The sequence below is a fragment of the Bos indicus genome, chromosome X, assembly GCF_029378745.1.
Source record: "Bos indicus isolate NIAB-ARS_2022 breed Sahiwal x Tharparkar chromosome X, NIAB-ARS_B.indTharparkar_mat_pri_1.0, whole genome shotgun sequence".
Taxonomy (NCBI): domain Eukaryota; kingdom Metazoa; phylum Chordata; class Mammalia; order Artiodactyla; family Bovidae; genus Bos; species Bos indicus.
The window spans coordinates 13,805,567-13,823,417 of NC_091789.1; positions in this window are offsets into that span (position 1 = coordinate 13,805,567).

Here is a 17,851-nt window from a genome sequence, read left to right on the forward strand (position 1 = left end):
CCAGGTTCCTCTGTCCATGGGGATTTCCCAGACAAGAATATTGGAGTGGGTTGCCATTCCCTTTTCCAGGGATAGAAACCGGGTCTCCTGCATTGCAGATGGATTCTTTACCACTGAGCTACAAGAAACTCTACTCAATACTGTGTAATGGCCTATATGGGAAAAGAATCTAAAACAAGTGGATATATGTATTTGTGTAACAGATTCACTTCGCTGTACACCTGAAACGAACACAACATTGTAAATCGACTCTACTCCAACGAAAATTAACTTTAAAAAATTCTTTGCATAGCAAAGGGTGTTCCCCATCCCTTGCCAAAGATCCAATCATTTAATGTTTGAACTCCCAGATTGACGTCAACAGGAGAATGTGGATTCTAGGGTGAGTTGCAGGAGGCTGATGTAATTACGCAAAAACAGCTGTGGGGAATCGAGGACTCACTGTGCGCCCTTCTCTTTCTGCACTGCCTGGTTTACATCTCACAGGAACCCCAAAGTGGGTTGCAGGGAGGAACTAGGGTTCAAAGAGCCCCCAACCAACCACAGCCCTAACCCTTGTGCACTTCATTGCCACACAAGGTGCTAACTAGCTAGGTGGTCCTCACTGGGATGTCAGGCATTGATTCATTCAATCCTGTATTGATTCATTTAATCCTCACAACAACCCCAGGAAATGGGTTCTATGATTACCCCTACATCCCTATCTCACAGACAAAGCAGCTGAGGTATGGAGAGGTCAAGAAACTTGCTCAAGGTCACAAGCCAGGAAGCAGCAGATCTGAGATTTGAACCCAGATGAGTTACTGGGACTGTCGGCTCACTGATGCATGCTCTTCCCCACGACACTGCACTGCCTTTTGGTGTGGAGGCCATCTCAGGGCCCTTGAGGTGCCATGCTACCATAAACCCAGCCCATCCTTTCTTCTCCATGTTTCCCTGCTATTCCAGGTGGCCAGTAACCACAGCTGGAGGCTCTGGAGTCAGTCCTCGGTTCAAATTTCAGCTCTGTAACTCACCAGCTGTGTGATCTCTGTTTCTCTCTGTGCCTCAGTTTCCTGATCTGTAAAGAGGGGATAATAAAGGTAATGACCTCCTAGTGTGGCTCTGAGCATTTAGATCAAGGAGGGTAGATTTCCCCACTACCACCACCTCCTCTTCTCCAGGCCAGCCCCAGCATCCTGCCAGGGAAACAGTGCTTCACGCCCTTGAACTTATCAGTCTCACCCTCCGTGTCTGTCTCTTCCTGTCCCCAAAGAAAGGCAGCCTTCAGTTACAGATTCCCTAGGCTTTTCAAAACTTGATGATTACAATTCCTCCCAGGAGATCAGAGAAACCCATTTCCCCAGCATTCTGAGCAGGAATTCTATTGTCATTCGGTAAGTCAAACATGGCCAAGGTGGCCCAGCCCATCTCCCTTCCTCCCCACCCTGACTATAGGCAGAGAAAAGACAGCTTCGCTGAAACAAGCTCTAGCAGCTCCCCGTGGCCAGAGGCTCCCAGGGAGGAATTCACAGCAAAGGCACCCATTTCAAATATTTATTTGGAATCTGAGTAGGCCTTGCCAACACCAATGATTGTGAAAGTGACCCTCTCCTTCTTGCCTTCTTCACAAAAAGTGCTTAAGTACTGGGCAGGGAATAAGAGTTATCCAGCATCTTTTCCCACCTTCCTGAATGTCTTTGTCCTGTAATTCTAGTCTCCTCTAGTGTAGTGTCTTTTATCTTAAGCTCAGTGGGGTATAGCATCAGGCTGCGAGTGAGTAAGCAGTCAGATCCCTTTGCTTAGTTCTTCACCCACAGGGTTGAGCCCTAACCCTGGCCACTGACTGTCCCTAGTCACATTCACAGGCTAAGTATACTGTCACAGAATGAGGGAACTCAAACCTAGAGAGGTAAAGCAACTTGGTCAGTATCACAGAGAACCCATCCTCCACCCCAACCACATACTGACCATGAATTTCAGACACATTTTACATGGATGTGAGGACTTCCCTGGTGGTCCAGGAACTAGATCCCACACATGCCGCAACTACGAGCTTGCATGCCACAACTAAAGATCCATCGTGGAACTTGCCTGGTGGTTCAGTGGTTAAGATTCAATGTTTCCACTGCAGGGGACACAGGTTCGAGCCCTGGTCTGGGAAGACCCCACAGGCTGTGGGGCAGCTAAACGTGAGAGCCCTAAAGCCTGTGCTCCACAAGAGAAGCCACCACAGTGAGAAAGCTGCACCGCAACTAGAGAGTAGCCCCTGCTCTCCACAACTAGAGAAAATCCCACACAGCAACAAATACCCAGCACAACTGTAAAAAAAAATAAATTAAAAGATCAAAATAATAAAAATAAGATCCGGTGCACTACAACTAAGACCCGACACAGTCAAATACATAAATATTGTTTTAAAACAAATATATGGGAGAAGGACATGACAACCCACTCCAGTAGTCTTGCCTGAGAAATCCCATGGACAGAGGACCCTGGCAGGCTACAGTCCTCAGGGTTGCAAAGAGTCAGACAAGACTGAAGGAGGAACAGACGCTCGCCGCAGGACCCAGAGCTTTTAATGGCGGAGCCAAGACTGTGGCTGAGGACTCCCAGCTCCCAGGCCTCTCTCACCAGATAGGAGCGTGGAAAACTAAAATCTAAAATATGCCCAAGGGCTTTCCTGGAGGCTCAGTGATAAACAGTCGCCCCCTGCCAAAGCAGGGGATGCGAGTTCCATCCCCATTCTGAGAAGACCCCCCTGTGGCAGAGCTGCTAAGCCCACGCATTACAGCCACTGGGCCGCTGCTCTACAGCCCGGAGCCGCAACTACTGAGGTCTGTGGGTACCAGAGCCCGTGCTCTGGAGCAAGAGGAGCCACTGTGGTGAGAAGCCAATGCACCACCACTACAGAGTAGCCCCTGCTTGCTGCAACTAGAGAAAAGCCCACGCAGCATGAAGACCCTGCACAACCATAAATAAATAAAATCATTAAAAAGTAAAAAACAAGTATATGGATGTATCAGTTGAAAGGGATCCCTGTTACTAACATTGCAACTCAAGGACAGGTGAGTGGCCAGCACATCTTTGTCTCAGGGGGACCCTGCCTTCCCACAGTGCTGGGGCTGTTAAAAAGTGTTCTTGCCTAGTGAGAGCGATTTCTATGATTAAAGAAATCAATAAATTGCTATTGAATGCAGTCCAACTTCACTTACTCAAACTAATTGGAGTTAGCCCTTCAAATTAGTGAATCATTTGTATTGTAGGTTACTCGTAAAGAAACAAAGCTTTATTGCTTTGAATAATTCACGATCACTCCAAGTAGGCTAACAAATTGTAACCTAATCGAGCTCTTAGGAGACTTGCCTGAATGAAAAGATTCCCCAGCATCAATCATTTGTACACAAATGATGCTGCCAAAGGAGTAACAAAGTTTGTTGCCTTGAAGTATGGAAACTCAGTGCATGGAGCCCATTTATTCACATAACTCTTGCTGCTGCGAGTGAGCAAAGTAAGGCCAGGTAAGGCCCAAGCCACCCGCACTTGGTACTTATGGAGTGTCTTCTAATGAGGTTTTACTGTAAAAGGAAACAATCATAGAGTGACCTTAGGAGTAGCAGGTGCAATCTATCCACTGATGGAATAAAAGATAGTTTTGGAATACTGTCACTTCCTTTCATTTTTATTCCTGAGAAGACATTAAGGAGGAAAAAAGTTACCAACGCAAGTCAAGTACCTCAGCGCTTTGTCAAAACCCGGAACAAACATTAAAAGGAAAAAAATCTGAAGGTCGAGGAAGGGAAATAAACAAGAAGAGTAAGTAAAGCATGAATCATCCACCACCACCTGATGGTTCCTTAAAAATAAAACCAGGGAAGGAAGTAGAGTCCGTGCCACAGCTTAGCATTTTGCTAGAGGACCTGGCACCGACTCTGCACCCTTTATCTCACAGAAGGAACTGACCTTTGGCTTTTGACTTGTATTGCCTTTTCCTCAAGGCCCCAGAGAGCCCAGAGTGAGATGATGCTCACCCACAGTACTGGTACCCACCTCTCCCCCGGATGCTGGGAGTGGAAACAGAAGAAATGCGTCCTATTTGCATCAAATTGAATTACACCTTGTTTCCCAAAGATTTCAGGTGGCTTACAGCAATAAAATAACAATAAAATAGAAACAGAGAGTCAGGAGCAGTGGAAATATCAATAGAACTTTTTAAAAGCCAAGTGTAAAATACCCTCAAGGCCATCTCGTGTTGAACCACAGGGAGCTAAAAAGAACAGAGTTGAGATTCAATCTGGCTCAGTCCAATGGACCATCTCCTGAAAGAGCACAGGCTCCCCAGCTGGACCAATCTTTAAGTGCAATCTTGGGCTAGATCGCTAACCTCTCTGAGCCTCAGTTTCTTTATCTGAATGATGGGTTTAATAAATATTATCTGTTTCATAGAGAATTCAGTGAGATGATGCCTGCAAACCACTGAGCCCCACTGTCTGGCAGAGAATACATGTTAAATAAATGGTAGCTGTGAGAAGTCACATGAAGACAGCCTCACATTAGCAATGCAAAGCATTTGCCCATGATGGCTCTTGTCTGATTCTCACACCATCCAGGACCTGGACCCAGGATCACAGAGAAGGGAAGCAGAAAAGGGTGGGATGTTTTAGGGCAAGCATCCTGCAGGCCGTGGTACCTCTGAAGGATGGATGGGATTGTCAGAAATGGAAGTGCAGTAGGGCCTCGGAATGAGGCAGCAGTGTATAGGGGCAGTAAGAAGACCCCCTAGAGCAGAGGGACAGGTGGGAAATAAGAGAGGGGGGGGATAGGGCAGGATGGGCTTGCGGAATTGCTGGACTCTGGCCAGATGGTGAAGGAATTTGGATCCCATTTGACAGGAAACAGGGAGTCATTGAAAGATTTTGAGCAGGTTGAGCAGGGAAGGATGTGACATGTTGAAAGGGATGTTTGCAAAGGTGGAGTCCGTCTGCTGCTGTCTGCTCTGTGCAGGCTGGGGTGGGGGTTGGGAGGAGGCAGAGATGGCAGGCCAGCTGCAGGGACCCAAGGAAGAGACAGATGGCAAGAGCTCAAGCTGAGGCAGTGGGGATGGAGAAGGCGGGCGATGCCCAGTCCCAGTGAGAGGGGTACGTATTGTGCATCTAGACAAAATTCAATGAAGGCAGGGACAGTGTTCACTTTGCTCAGCATGGTATCCCCAGGATCTAGCATAGTGCTTGGCACAGAGTAGGGGATCAGCAAGTATTGAATGAATGAATGAATGTGTTTCTGCATGCCTCCATGCAGACAGATACTGAATAAGCATAAGAATGGCTGCTCCACCAACAACAAGCAATAGTACAAGTAAAACAAAATAGATGATCATCGTCCCAAAATCTCACTGCTTTCACTAACTTTCTTTCACTGTTCCTGGACCTACACTGACAGTCTGATATAGGAAGGTGAACCAGGAAAGCCAGACAGGCTGAGAAAGACGCCACTTAAAGCAGAACACGTATTGACATTAATGTTCTGTAGGAATCATACCAAATACACATTCCCCAGACAGTTCACGTAATATAGGGACATCACAGAGAAGGTAAATTATGGATGAGAGGAGATTTTTTCAATGGGGGCATTTACCTTACAAAAGAATTAACTGAAAATCCACTTAAAGAAGCAAACTGCCTTGTTATTATACTTAAGACCAGGATTTGACTTACTAAAATTGGATTTCCATCCAAGACAATGTAGAATAGTGATGAAAAGCCCTGATTTGGGAGTCTGGAGACCTAACCCTTGGTCTAGGCGAGTAGCACAACAAGGTAGTTTATAAAACAGCCCTAGGAAACAGCCTGGGTTTATGTCCTGGCTGCACCCCGGGCAAATGGCTTAGCCTTTCTGAGCTTCAGTTTCCTGTGATAGGAAAATATCTGATTCGGCCTCATAAGGTTACTGTGAGGATTAAGTGAGGTCATGTGTATAAGGTGTGTGGCAGTACCTGTAGGGTCTCGGTGAGGATTGCCTTTGACATTGAATCTTAGCTATGTGACGTTGGGCAAGTCATTTCCTCTCTCTGGGTTTTGGTCTCCCTTTTTATGAGCCTGAGGTTTCTTTCATCCCTACTTTAGGAATGTGGTCCCTACCTACATCCCTACTACAAATTCATCACCGAACACACATAAGGGTGTCTCCACCCTCTAGGGTCCCCAGTTGATAATTCTGCCCTTAGAAAGACCAGTGGGACTCCAAGAAAAGTGAGAAGGCCCAAATGGACACAAGACTAGGATAGATGCATTTCTTTAATATACTTTGAGAACATCCCAACTTACTCACTTAAGTTCCACCCCTAAATTCAAGTTTTTCGGCCCCTTGAAAGCTGCTCTACTTCATGAATCATCTTCATTCCAGAGCCTAAGGGAGAGTGATCCCGAGAGCATGTCTCTTCTCTGAACAGCTTCCCCAGCCCAGTTTGAAATCAGGATCCCGAGTACTCTTTCAGGTTTCTCTTCCTCACCCCAACTCCAACCCAGGGAACTGTGATACAATCAACCTCTGCTGCCCTCTGCTGTCTAGCCCCAGGCATGCAGGCTCCACTTGGGCAGGTTCAGTCTCTCCAGCCCCTAGCTGCCACCCTGAGCTCAGGAGCACAATGCTAATGTCTTCTGCAACATTTGCCCTCAACCCTAATCAATACGAACACGCATTTAGTCTTTCCTATTCGGACCCGACAACGTTCCCAAGCCACAGCTGTCATGGTCCACGAGTTTGGAGCTGCTGTCATCAGCAAAGAAAGCGAGCTGATCTACGCCTCCTTCTTGAACGTTCCGCAGCCATTTATTGATCCTGAGCCTTTGCTGTGTGCAGGGCACTGTACTAAATGTTGCATATGCATTATCTTAATGAATCCTGGCCACAACCTTGTAAATAGGTAAAATTATGATCTCCTCACATGCCGTAACTAAAGATCCCACATGCTGCAACCAAGATCAAAGCTCCTACATGCCGCAACTAAGACCTGGCACAACCAAATAAATAAATAATTTTTAAAAATAATTGTTATCTCCATTTTACAGAAGAAAGTGAGACTCAGAGAAGTGAATGTCTTGCCTAAGGTCACAGAGCCAGGGAATGGCAGAGATGGAGCAATTGCCACCAATCCTAACTGGTTTGCCTGCCTCTACTGTCTTCTCCTCAAACTGGCCTCCATACCCATGGTCGGTGGGTAAGACTTTGGAGCTGCTCTAGCAGCTCACTTTCTTGGCTGAAGGAAACAGCTCCAAGCTCATGGACCACAGTAGCTGGGGCTTGGGTATGTCCGTTCAGATTATGGAAGATTGTATGTGCATCTGTGCTGATCAGCGGAGACTGCAGATGCTTCGGAAGACAACCACAAAGATCTTCAAAAGTATTAAGAGGTGGAATTGACAAAATATGGTTCCTGACTGACTCTGAGGGCAGAGGGGAGGGAAGGGTCTGAAGTGGTTGTCAATGTTCTGGCTGTGGCAACTGGGTGGCTAGGGATGCCAGTCACAGAGTTGGGAACTTGGAGATGTTGGATGAAAAACCTGTTGGGGTACAGGAGAAATGAAGAGATCCATTTTGGAAATGGTGAGCGTGAGAGATCCAAGGGGAAATGGTCCAGGGGCAATTGGTTTTATGAGTCTTGAGCTCAGAAAAGAGGTGTGGACTGGCATCCCCTTGGTAGATCAGTGAGATTGTCCAGGGAGAGTGAGATACAAGAGAAAAGAAGATGGCTGAGGGCAAGGCATCAAAATTTAAGGTGGAGAATATAAAGCAGTGTAGGCACTGCTTTATAGGACTAAGGACTAAGAAGTAACCATGGAAAACCAGGAAAAATGGTCAAGGACATCAAAGAAAGGGAACGTTTAAAGGAGGAGACATTTCTACTAGATCAACTACCACAGAGAGGTCAGCGCCCTTAAAATGGTCTTTCAAATTTTGTCATTAGAAGGCTATTCTGGTTATTGCTGTTTTTTTTGTTTGTTTGTTTGTTTTTAAGAAAGTCACTCTAAAACTTAATGGCTTAAAACAACAAAAATCACTGTATTATCTATCCTACTCGCTTTTGTAGTTTGCACACATTGGGAATTTGGGGCACTGAGCAGTCAGGCTCAGGGTCTCTCACACAATCGCAGTTAAAATGACTGGAGCTAGAACACTGGGTAACAGAGGCGGTGGAGCAGCTGAGGCCTAGCCGAGCAGCTCTCTTTCTCCATGTGGTCTCAAGGCCCCTCCAAACCACATGTCTGCATGGGCTACCTTGAGCTTTCTCACAGTGTGGAGGTCTCAGGCTATATATAGGTGGGCTGCTGACCTGGCAGCTGAAGGCTTCCAAAGTGAGGCTTCTGCATTTGTATATGCCAGAAACAAACAATCCAAGAAGAACTTAAGAAAATAATTCCAATTATAATAGCATGCAAAAAGATAAAATATATATCAGTAAATATAGCCAATGAAGTGAAAGACATGTATACTGAAAAGTACAAAACATTGCTTACCAGAATTAAAGAACACCTAAATACATGGAATGGTATTCTGTGTTCCCGGATTAGAAGACTTAATACTGTTAAATGGCAATACTGCCCAAAGTGATCAACACGATTCCTGTCAAAATTCCAGTGGCCTTTTCATAAATAGAGACACATAGAGAACAAACATATGAACACCAAGAGGGAAAGACGGGGTGGGATGAACTGGGAGGTTGGGATTGACACATACACACTTCTTGTTGTTGCTCAGTCACCCAGTTGTGTCTGACTCTTCGTGACCTACTACATATAAAACCTACTGTACAGCACAGGAACTCTACTCAAAGCTCTGTGGAGACCGAAACAGGAAGGAAATCACAAAAAAAGGGGATATATGTATATGTATAGCTGATTCACTTTGCTGTACAGAAGAAACCAACACAACATTGTAAAGCAACTATATTCTAATAAAAATGAATTTTAAAAAGTTCTAATGGCCTATTTTGCAGAACTGGGAAAGCTGAGCCTCGAATTCCTGTAGAATCATAAGGGGCCTTGAGAGCTAAAACAAACTTGAGAAAGAATAAAGTTGAAATACTCACATTTCCCATTTTCTAAACTTACTAGAAAGCTAGAGGAACTAAGCAGTGTGATACTGGCATAAATACACACATACAAGCCAATAAAATAAATTGAGAGTCCAGAAATAAACACATATCTATGACCAATACATTTTCAATAAGGATACCAAGGCTATTACATAAAAATTAACTCAAAATGAATCAATGACATAAATATAAAAGAAATAATTATAAAACCCTTAGAACAAAACATAGAGGTAAATCTTCATGACCTCCCAGATTTGACAATGGATTTTTAGCTGTGACACCAAAAGCACAAGCAACAGAAGAAAAAATAGATTAACTGAATTTCATCACAATGTAAAACTTTTGTTTATCAAAGGGCATATCAAGAAAGTGAAACGGTAACCTACAGAATGGGAGAAGATATTTGCAAACCACGAATCTGATAAGGGTTTAGTGTCCAGAATATATAAAAACTCTTACAAGTCAACAAACCAATTTTGAAATGAATAAGATACTTGAATAGGCATTTCTACAAGAAGATATACAAATAGCCAAAAGACACTTGAAGACATGCTCAGCATTATCAGTCATTAGGAAAATGTGAATCAGAACCATGAGCTACCACTTCACACTCCCATCAGCATGTCTCTAATTTTAAAAATGGAAAATAACAAGTGCTGACAAGGCTGTGGAGAAACTGAAACTCTCATGCATTGCTAGTAGGAAGGTAAAAAGGTGTGAAAAATACTTTGGTGATTCCTTGAAAAGTTAAACATAATTACCATATGACACAGCAATTCAAATCACTCCTAGGCATAGGCGCAGAAGAATTAAAAACAGGTGTTAAACAAAAACTTGTACATGAGATTTCCTGGCAGAACTCTTCACAATGGCCAAAAGGTGGAAATAACCCAAATTTGGATTGGATCTATGGATGAATGGATGAGCAAAGTGTGATGTATCTATACAATGAAATATTACTCAACCATAAAAAGAATGAAGTACTGATACAAGCTATTGATCCAACTTGCATGAACCTGGAAGACATTATGCTAAGTGAACGAAGCCAGACACAAAAGATCACATAATGTATGATTCCATTTATTTGAAATTTCCAGAATAGGTAAATCTACAGAGAGAGAAAGTAGATTAGTGGTTGTCAAGCATGGGAAGATGAGAGGGAAGAATGGGTGTAACTGTTTAAAGGGTGTGGGGTTTCATCTTGGAGTGGTGGAAATGTTTTGAACTAGATAAAGGTGGTGGTTGCACAACCCTGTAAATGTACTAAATGTCACTGAATTGCTCACTTTAAAATGATTAATTATATATTATGTGAATTTCACCTCCATTAAAAAAATGTTCCAGCAAACAGGGCATGAGCCATATAGCCTTTTCTGACCTCTCCTCAGAAGCCACATGGTGTCACTTTCATCACATGCTATTGGCCAAAATTGTCACAAAAACCTGTTCAGCTTCAAAGGGAGTAGACACAGTCCCCCAGTCTCCGTGGGGGAACACCCAAATCTCCAAAGCTCAGGGCTGACTCTAACAAGAGCAGCTGGAGTGGAGTGGTAGGGGCTAAAATCGGGCCACAGTGGAGGAGGATCAGGATTGAAAACATAACCAAAGGGCATAAAATACCTGAATCAATAAAAAGACATGAAATGTTCCAGAATAAAAAGAAGTCATCTTAGAAAGACAGATACTTCCCCCAGATTAACCCATACATTTAAGGCAATCTCAACTTGAATCATGACATAGATTTTTAAGGGACTTGAGGAGCTGATCTTGAGATCATGTAGAGCAGAAAATATGTCATTATGACAAAAGTATTTGAAAAGGGCTGGGAGGGGGAAGGCTTGCACTACCGGCTCTCAAAACGCAACACAGATTCTACTAATTAAGAGAGTGTGCGACTTCCCTGGTGGTCCAGTGGTTAAGAATCCGCCTGCCAAGGCAGGAGACATGGGTTCCATCTCTGGTCTGGGAAAATGCCACGTGTCAACAGGCAACTAAGCCCATGTGCCACAACTACTGAGTCCTTGAACTCGAGCCTGTGCTCCGCCACAAGAGAAGTCACCCCAATGGGAAGCTCATGCACCACAGTGATGAGTAGCCCCTGCTAGGCTCAACTAGGGAAATCTCACATGCAGCAACAAAGACCCAAGGCAGCCAAAAATAAATTAAAAAAAATTTTTTTAAAGAGTGTAATGGCACAGTAACAAACAGATCAATGGAAGAAAACAGTCTAGTTCAGTCTCAGGTATGTATGAGAATACAATACACACTAAAAAGGCATTGCACATCAGTGAGGAAAGGTAAACTAGTCAATGGGCTTCCCTGGTGGCTCAGATGACAAAGAATCTGCCTGCCATTCAGGAGACCCAGGTTCGATCCCTGGGTCAGGAAGATCCCCTGGAGGAAGGCATGGCAACCCACTCCAGTATTCTTGCCTGGAGAATCCCATGGACAGAGGAACATGTCAGGCTACAGTCCGTGGGGTCACAAAGAGTCAGACATGACTGAAGTGACTGAGCACGCACACACGTATAGTCAATAAATGGTGTTGCGACAATTGGTTCTCAAACTGGGGGGAGGGGAAAGCCACAGTACTATTGGATTTGTACCTCTTACCATCAGGTCAGTTCAGTTCAGTCGCTCAGTCGTGTCTGAGTCTTTGCGACCCCATGAATCGCAGCACGCCAGGCCTCCCTGTCCATCACCAACTCCCGGAGTTCACTCAAACTCACGTCCATCAAATCGGTGATGCCATCCAGCCATCTCATTCTCTGTCGTCCCCTTTTCCTCCTGCCCCCAATCCCTCCACCAAACATAAATTCCAGATGAAATAATGAGCTATACGCACACATGCACTCATAAAAAATAATCTAAAACTCTGAAGAAAATATGAGATAACATTTCATTTTCAAGTAAGTCACAAATTCTAGAAATTATAAAATAATCTCTTGATAGATTATCTGACTACATAAAAAATTTAAGTCTTTTAAATCAAAAACAGACAAAGCTAAAAGGAAGAAAATATTTGTGGTTTATAAATATTTGTCATATGTCAAACAGATAATGGAAAAATATTCAAAGTATATAAAGATCTCTTTTTTAGCCATGTCATGCAGCATGTGAGATCTTAGTTCCCTCACCAGACACTGAATCCATGCCCCCTGCAGTGGAAGCTTGGAGTCTTAACCACTGAACCACCAGGTAAGTCCCAAAGATTTATGTTTCTAATCAATAAGAAAAAGACAAACCACCCAATAGGAAAATGAGCCAAGGCTTTCCTTGGTACTCAGAATGAAAAAAGTAAAGGGCAAATAAAAGCATATAAAACATATAAAAATATAATTAACCTTTACTAGCAATCAGGTAAGCGTAAATAAAAGAATGTGAGGCTAATTTTCACCCATCAAACTGACAAAATTCTAAAACATTGATGAGGGACTTCCCTGGCAGTGTAACTGCAAAGGTTAATTTTGAATTCACACTGGATCTGCTTCTGTGACTGTAAGTAACCCTTATTTTGCCGCTTTTGTTATTATAGGCATACATAATGACCTGCCTCAGGGAGATAACCTAAACCCACCCACCTGTGAAGGGCTGTGACATTCTTTCATTCTTTGTGTGGCAAATGGCACTGCGCCCCTCGTCTGCTGTTTACTGGCATGGCTCAGAAATTCACATTTGGGGAGGCCTGAATCGCAGATAGATGTGGCATCTTTGTTGATATAATAGGAGATACTCCGTTTCACACTACCCATGAAGTGGCTGTAAGGAAGTGAAAGTAACACATCCTCCTGCCTGAGGCTTGCCATTCTAGGAGATTTTATTTGAAGGATATCTCCTAGAGGATTGAATGGTCTTTTTACTTTGTTTCCTCACCTCCCTCCACCTCTGATTCATAAAAGAACTTGGCATCCAGGCCCCAACAAGATGGTTCTTTTGAGACGCTGGCTTTCCAAATAAAGTTGTATTCCTTGCCTCAACCCCTGGTCTCTCAGATTTATTGGCTTATCCTGCAGTGAGCAGAGAGCTTGGACTCTGGTAACAGCAGCCCAGTGGTTAAGACTTCACTTTCCAATGCAGGGGGTGTGGGTTTGACCCCTGGTTGGGAAGCTAAGATCCTGCATTACTTGGTGCCAAAATATAAAACAAAATATAAAATATAAACAGAAATATAAACAAAATATAAAACAGAAGCAATATTGTAACAAATTCAAAAAAGTCTTTAAAAATGGCTCACATCAAAATAAAAAATAAAACATTGGTGAGATCCAGTGTTGATGAGATTGTAGAAACAGTTATTTTCATACCCTGTTGGTAGGAGTGTGAACTGGTACAGCTGTTCTTGGAAGGCAGTTTGGCAGAATCTATTAAAGTGAAAAATGTACACTTTTCTACTTCTAGATATGGGAACAAGAAAGGGAGCTAAGGCAGGACAAGTAAAAGGATTGCCAGGAAGCATTGAGACCTGCTGAGGTTGGACACCATGCATTTGGAGTGGCTCCAACCAATAGAGTTGTGATATTTTCTCCTGTGGAGAAGACACATGGTTCAAAAGCCCTGGGGTTCACTCAGTCATTAAACAAATATCTGAGTGCTTACTAAGTGCTAGGCAGTGTTCTGGGCTCTGGGATACAGCAGTGAACAAAATAAGCAGGGTCCCTGCTCTCGTGGAGCTTGCATACTAGTAAGAGAGATGGACAACAATAAACAGATACAAAATATAATGTCAGGGAAACCCTCTGAAGATAAAGCAGAATAAGGGGATACAGAATGACAGAGGTACTGTTTAGATAATGAGATTAAGGAAAGCCTCTTTGCAGAGGTGACATGTGAATGGAAGTCTGAATGAAGCAGAGTGAGCCACGTTGATATTTGAAAAAAAGAGCATGCCTATTAGTGGAACAGTGTATGCAAAGGCCCTGCAATAGAAGCACACTTTGCTTGAGTGTGGAGACTGGCAGGATGGATGTGGTGGAAGGAGGAAGGGACAGGAGAGTTAAATGTGCCGGGAAAAAGGCTGCAGTGATGGGTTCCATCATTTGAACCTAAGGAGGGAAGAGAGACCAGGGGATGCTGATAAATGGAGAGGAAGAGCATAAGGAAGTTTGGTGACAGGAAGTTTTGGTGACATTGAAAAGCAGGTGTAATAGAAGTGAGGGAAGGAGGACTCTTGCCAGAAGGGTAAGAGGATGTGGTCAGAAAATGGGAGGCCAGAGTTCATATCAGAGGATGGTGATCCCAAGAAATGATGAGGCCAGAGAATGCTGCCTTGGGGGGGCGGGGTGGGGTGTTGAAGAGGAGTGGAGGAGAAAGGGCTCTGAACTTGAAAAACTAGGACATGAAGTAGATCATGGACCGGAACCTTGATGTCACCCATAGTAAAGGCAGACATGTGGGGGAAAGGCAGCCAGGAGCTGGTTGCCATGGTCATCTCCACGGCTGGGGAGGTGCTAGGAAGCAGGCGGCAGGAACCATGACAATGGCAGCAAGAAGACCAGTGGGAGATTCGACCTAGCCAGGGGGTTAAGGAAAGCTTCCCAGATGAAGGGACATGAGACGAGACCTGAAGGAGAAGAAATTCACAGGGCAAGAGAGGCAGGAAGAGCATTGAAGGCAGAGCAAAGGTCCTGTGGCAGAGAGAGCACTGTGAGTAAGAGGCACTACTGGAAGGGCACTGTGACTGGAGAGGACAGAGGCAGAGGACAGACAAGTAAAGGGCTCGGGCTGGTTGGGAGAGTGCCCAAGGACCACGAAAAGGATCCTAAAGTGGAATTGACAAGAACCTTGGTGAGCTGGGGTGAGTTCAATTCACCAGGCTCGTTTTGAGCCCACTCTTTGCTGGGCTCTGTCTTGGATGACTTGGTGCATACAGTGGTTTATAAAAGCAGGTTCTTGCCCTCAGGGATGGTGACCTAGGAAGAGAGAGTCAAGAAAGCAAAGGGTCAATGAAAGCTTTTAATATAGAAGCTCAAATGAAATGCTTTGGGAGCCTCCACAGTGGAGGGATGAATTTGAGATAGGGGTCAGGACTGCTGGACAAGGTGACCTTTGAACTAGACTCTGATGGTTGGAGAGAATGTGGGAAAAAAGAGATGGATGATGGGACATATCAGGGAGGAAGGCCTTGACTGCTCAGCTGGAGAGATTGACTTCTATCCTGAGGACAGTGGGAGCCATAGAGGAATTTCAGATGGGGGTGACAGTAAGGTCTAATGGAGGGAGCAGGGGCTTTGAAGCCCCCAAATCCAGATTTGAGTCCCAGTTCTGCCACTGATCAGCTTGGACCTGGGCCACACCACTTCTTTTCTCCAGCCTGCCTCCTTTTCTGCAGGTGAGGACCACCCTGTTTTGCAAGATGGTGGACTACCATGATGGAAGAGTGGAAAGGGGCTTGGGAAGCAGCAGACATGGGCTCCACCCACATGGCAAGGGGGGCTGGTCTCTCGCCTCAGAGGTCACATCAGAAGTTAGATCCAAAGTCCCCTCCCACCTGCAGAACCGCAGGACCACAGGTCCCCTTTCAGGCTTCATCCTCAGTATCTTGGGACATCCCCAGCATGCTGTTTCACAATGCTCCAAGTGCGCACCCTTTGGGTCTCTGACTTTCCAGCTGCCACAGGCTGCTCCAGGTCATGGTGCCACCTGCCTGTGCTCTCTCGGGCTGTTGTTTATGTCAGCACCACCAATCTGGCCCTGACCCCCATGACCACTGCCTGCGGTGCTGTTTCCACGCCTCTCCTGCCAACGCTCACCTCACTGGTACTGCGCGAGGCTGCCAGGATGCTCTCTGCAGCTCTGTCCTGCTGGCTCTCCCTTTGCTCTTGGGCCATCCTTGGATTCCACTCTTCCAGACAGTCCCACAGCAGGACTGCTTGTCACCCTGGTGCTAGACCTCCTGGCATGCTAGTCACTTTACATGCATTTTTCTCAGTCACACACATGAGATGGGCTGTAGTAGTGATCGAGACAGTGACTCAGGACATCTATTTTCACCCAGTGGGAGAAGATGCAATTTATGAAGGTACGTTCTGATGAAGTCAGGCCATCCTGGGTGCCCAGATCAGGCAGATCCAGGTCAAAAGGCAGAGTGGCAATCCCAACCCTTTTTTGGGATCAGGGTGCCAAAAAAGAGATACGGACAGGAAGGACCCTGAAGAACACCTTCTCCCATTTCAGAATTTGGCCTTTCAGCTGGACTCTGAGGACTTGGCTGCCTGCACTGTCACGGCCAGACTCCAGTGAGCAATGGATCATCCGAACAACACTGATACAAAGACTCTTGGCCATTCACCCTCTCCACCCTGAGTTACTCTTTTCCACATCAGGCCTATTGCCAATGTGGGTTCACATCCCCATTGCTTTTGAGATAAGGGAGGAGCTGAGGGTGAAGGGAGATGAGGTCATCTTTACCACCAGGGCCAAGACAGGGACAGTGGGGACAAAATCAGAGGGCTGAGTCCTGTGTGCAGCCTTGGGACCATCCCAGGGCAGAGTCCAGAAGATGGGGGAGGGATGTCTGCTCAGGTTATTTTTTCCAGCTGATCTTGGCTAAAACATTAACTGCCATTTCAGCAGTACTAGATGCCAAGGGCAGAAAGCACCAGGTACAGATGAGAATGGTTTGAGTTCTAGTTATACGTTTGATTTAACAAACACTTAGACAGCATTTACTCCTTGTGGCAATGCACATTCTGAGAGCTTCACAATCATGAATGCATTTTGTCCTCATCATATCCCTAGGAAGATACTACAACTATTACCCATTTCACAGGTGATGAAACTGTGGGCTCAGAGAAGTGGCATCATTTGCCCAAGACCATGAGGCTAGTGGTAAAGCCTTCCCTGGTGGCTCAGCAGTAAAGAATCCACTTGCGATGCAAGAGACAGGGGTTTGATCCCTGGGTTGAGAAGATCACCTAGAGAAGGAAATGGCAACCCACTCCAGTATTCTTGCCTGGGAAATCCCAAGGACAGAGGAGCCTGGTGGGCTATAGTCCTCGGGGTCACAAGAGTCAGACATGACGTAGTGACTAAAGCACTACGAGGCTAGTGGGTGACAGAGCTGGGATGGTAGCCCTGGCAGTCTGGCTCCTAGGCCATTGGTCCAGGCAGGGCTGTTTGTCCTAGAAGACTGTCTTCAGGGCCCCTCCCCTGGGTGACCCATGAAGTCTACCTGCTTGCAGTTGAGGATGGCAAATACAGTGCACAGGAGAGGGAAAGGCCTTTGAGGGGGCATTTCCCCAGTCCTCTGGTCTTGGGCATAACCTCAGCTCCAGTCCTGGTCTGTCCTCTGAGGCCCTGGGCTCTGCCTCTACTTTTATTCCTGGAGGTGGAGTTTCCTGAACCCCCTCACTCATTTAGACTCCCTTCCTTCGACAGGTCCCAAACTCCTCTTTCTGGGTGTTCCCTCTTCAATGTCATCCCCTGATCCCCCCGAACAGGACTCCGTTCCCTCGGGTGCAAATGGGACTAGCAGCTGAATGGACTCCACCATCCCGGTCATCCCAAGAGAAGGGAATCTTCCCCTCAGCCAGCGGCTACTGCCACTTTTGCAGAAGGGGCTTTCCTGAGGTGATTCAGCCCTCAGTTCAGGAAAGTCAGTCTCCGGCCGTAACTAACTTCCCTGAGGGTGCTGTGGTGCTTCACAAGCACTGGGGAGAGAGGACACTGGCTTTTTCTAAGTCAGGCCAACTCAGAAGAGGCGGAAGGATAAACATCCATCTCCATCTCGAAGCAAAAGTGGGGCCGTAGCCAGAGCCTGGGTGGGGGAGCTAATGGGAAACA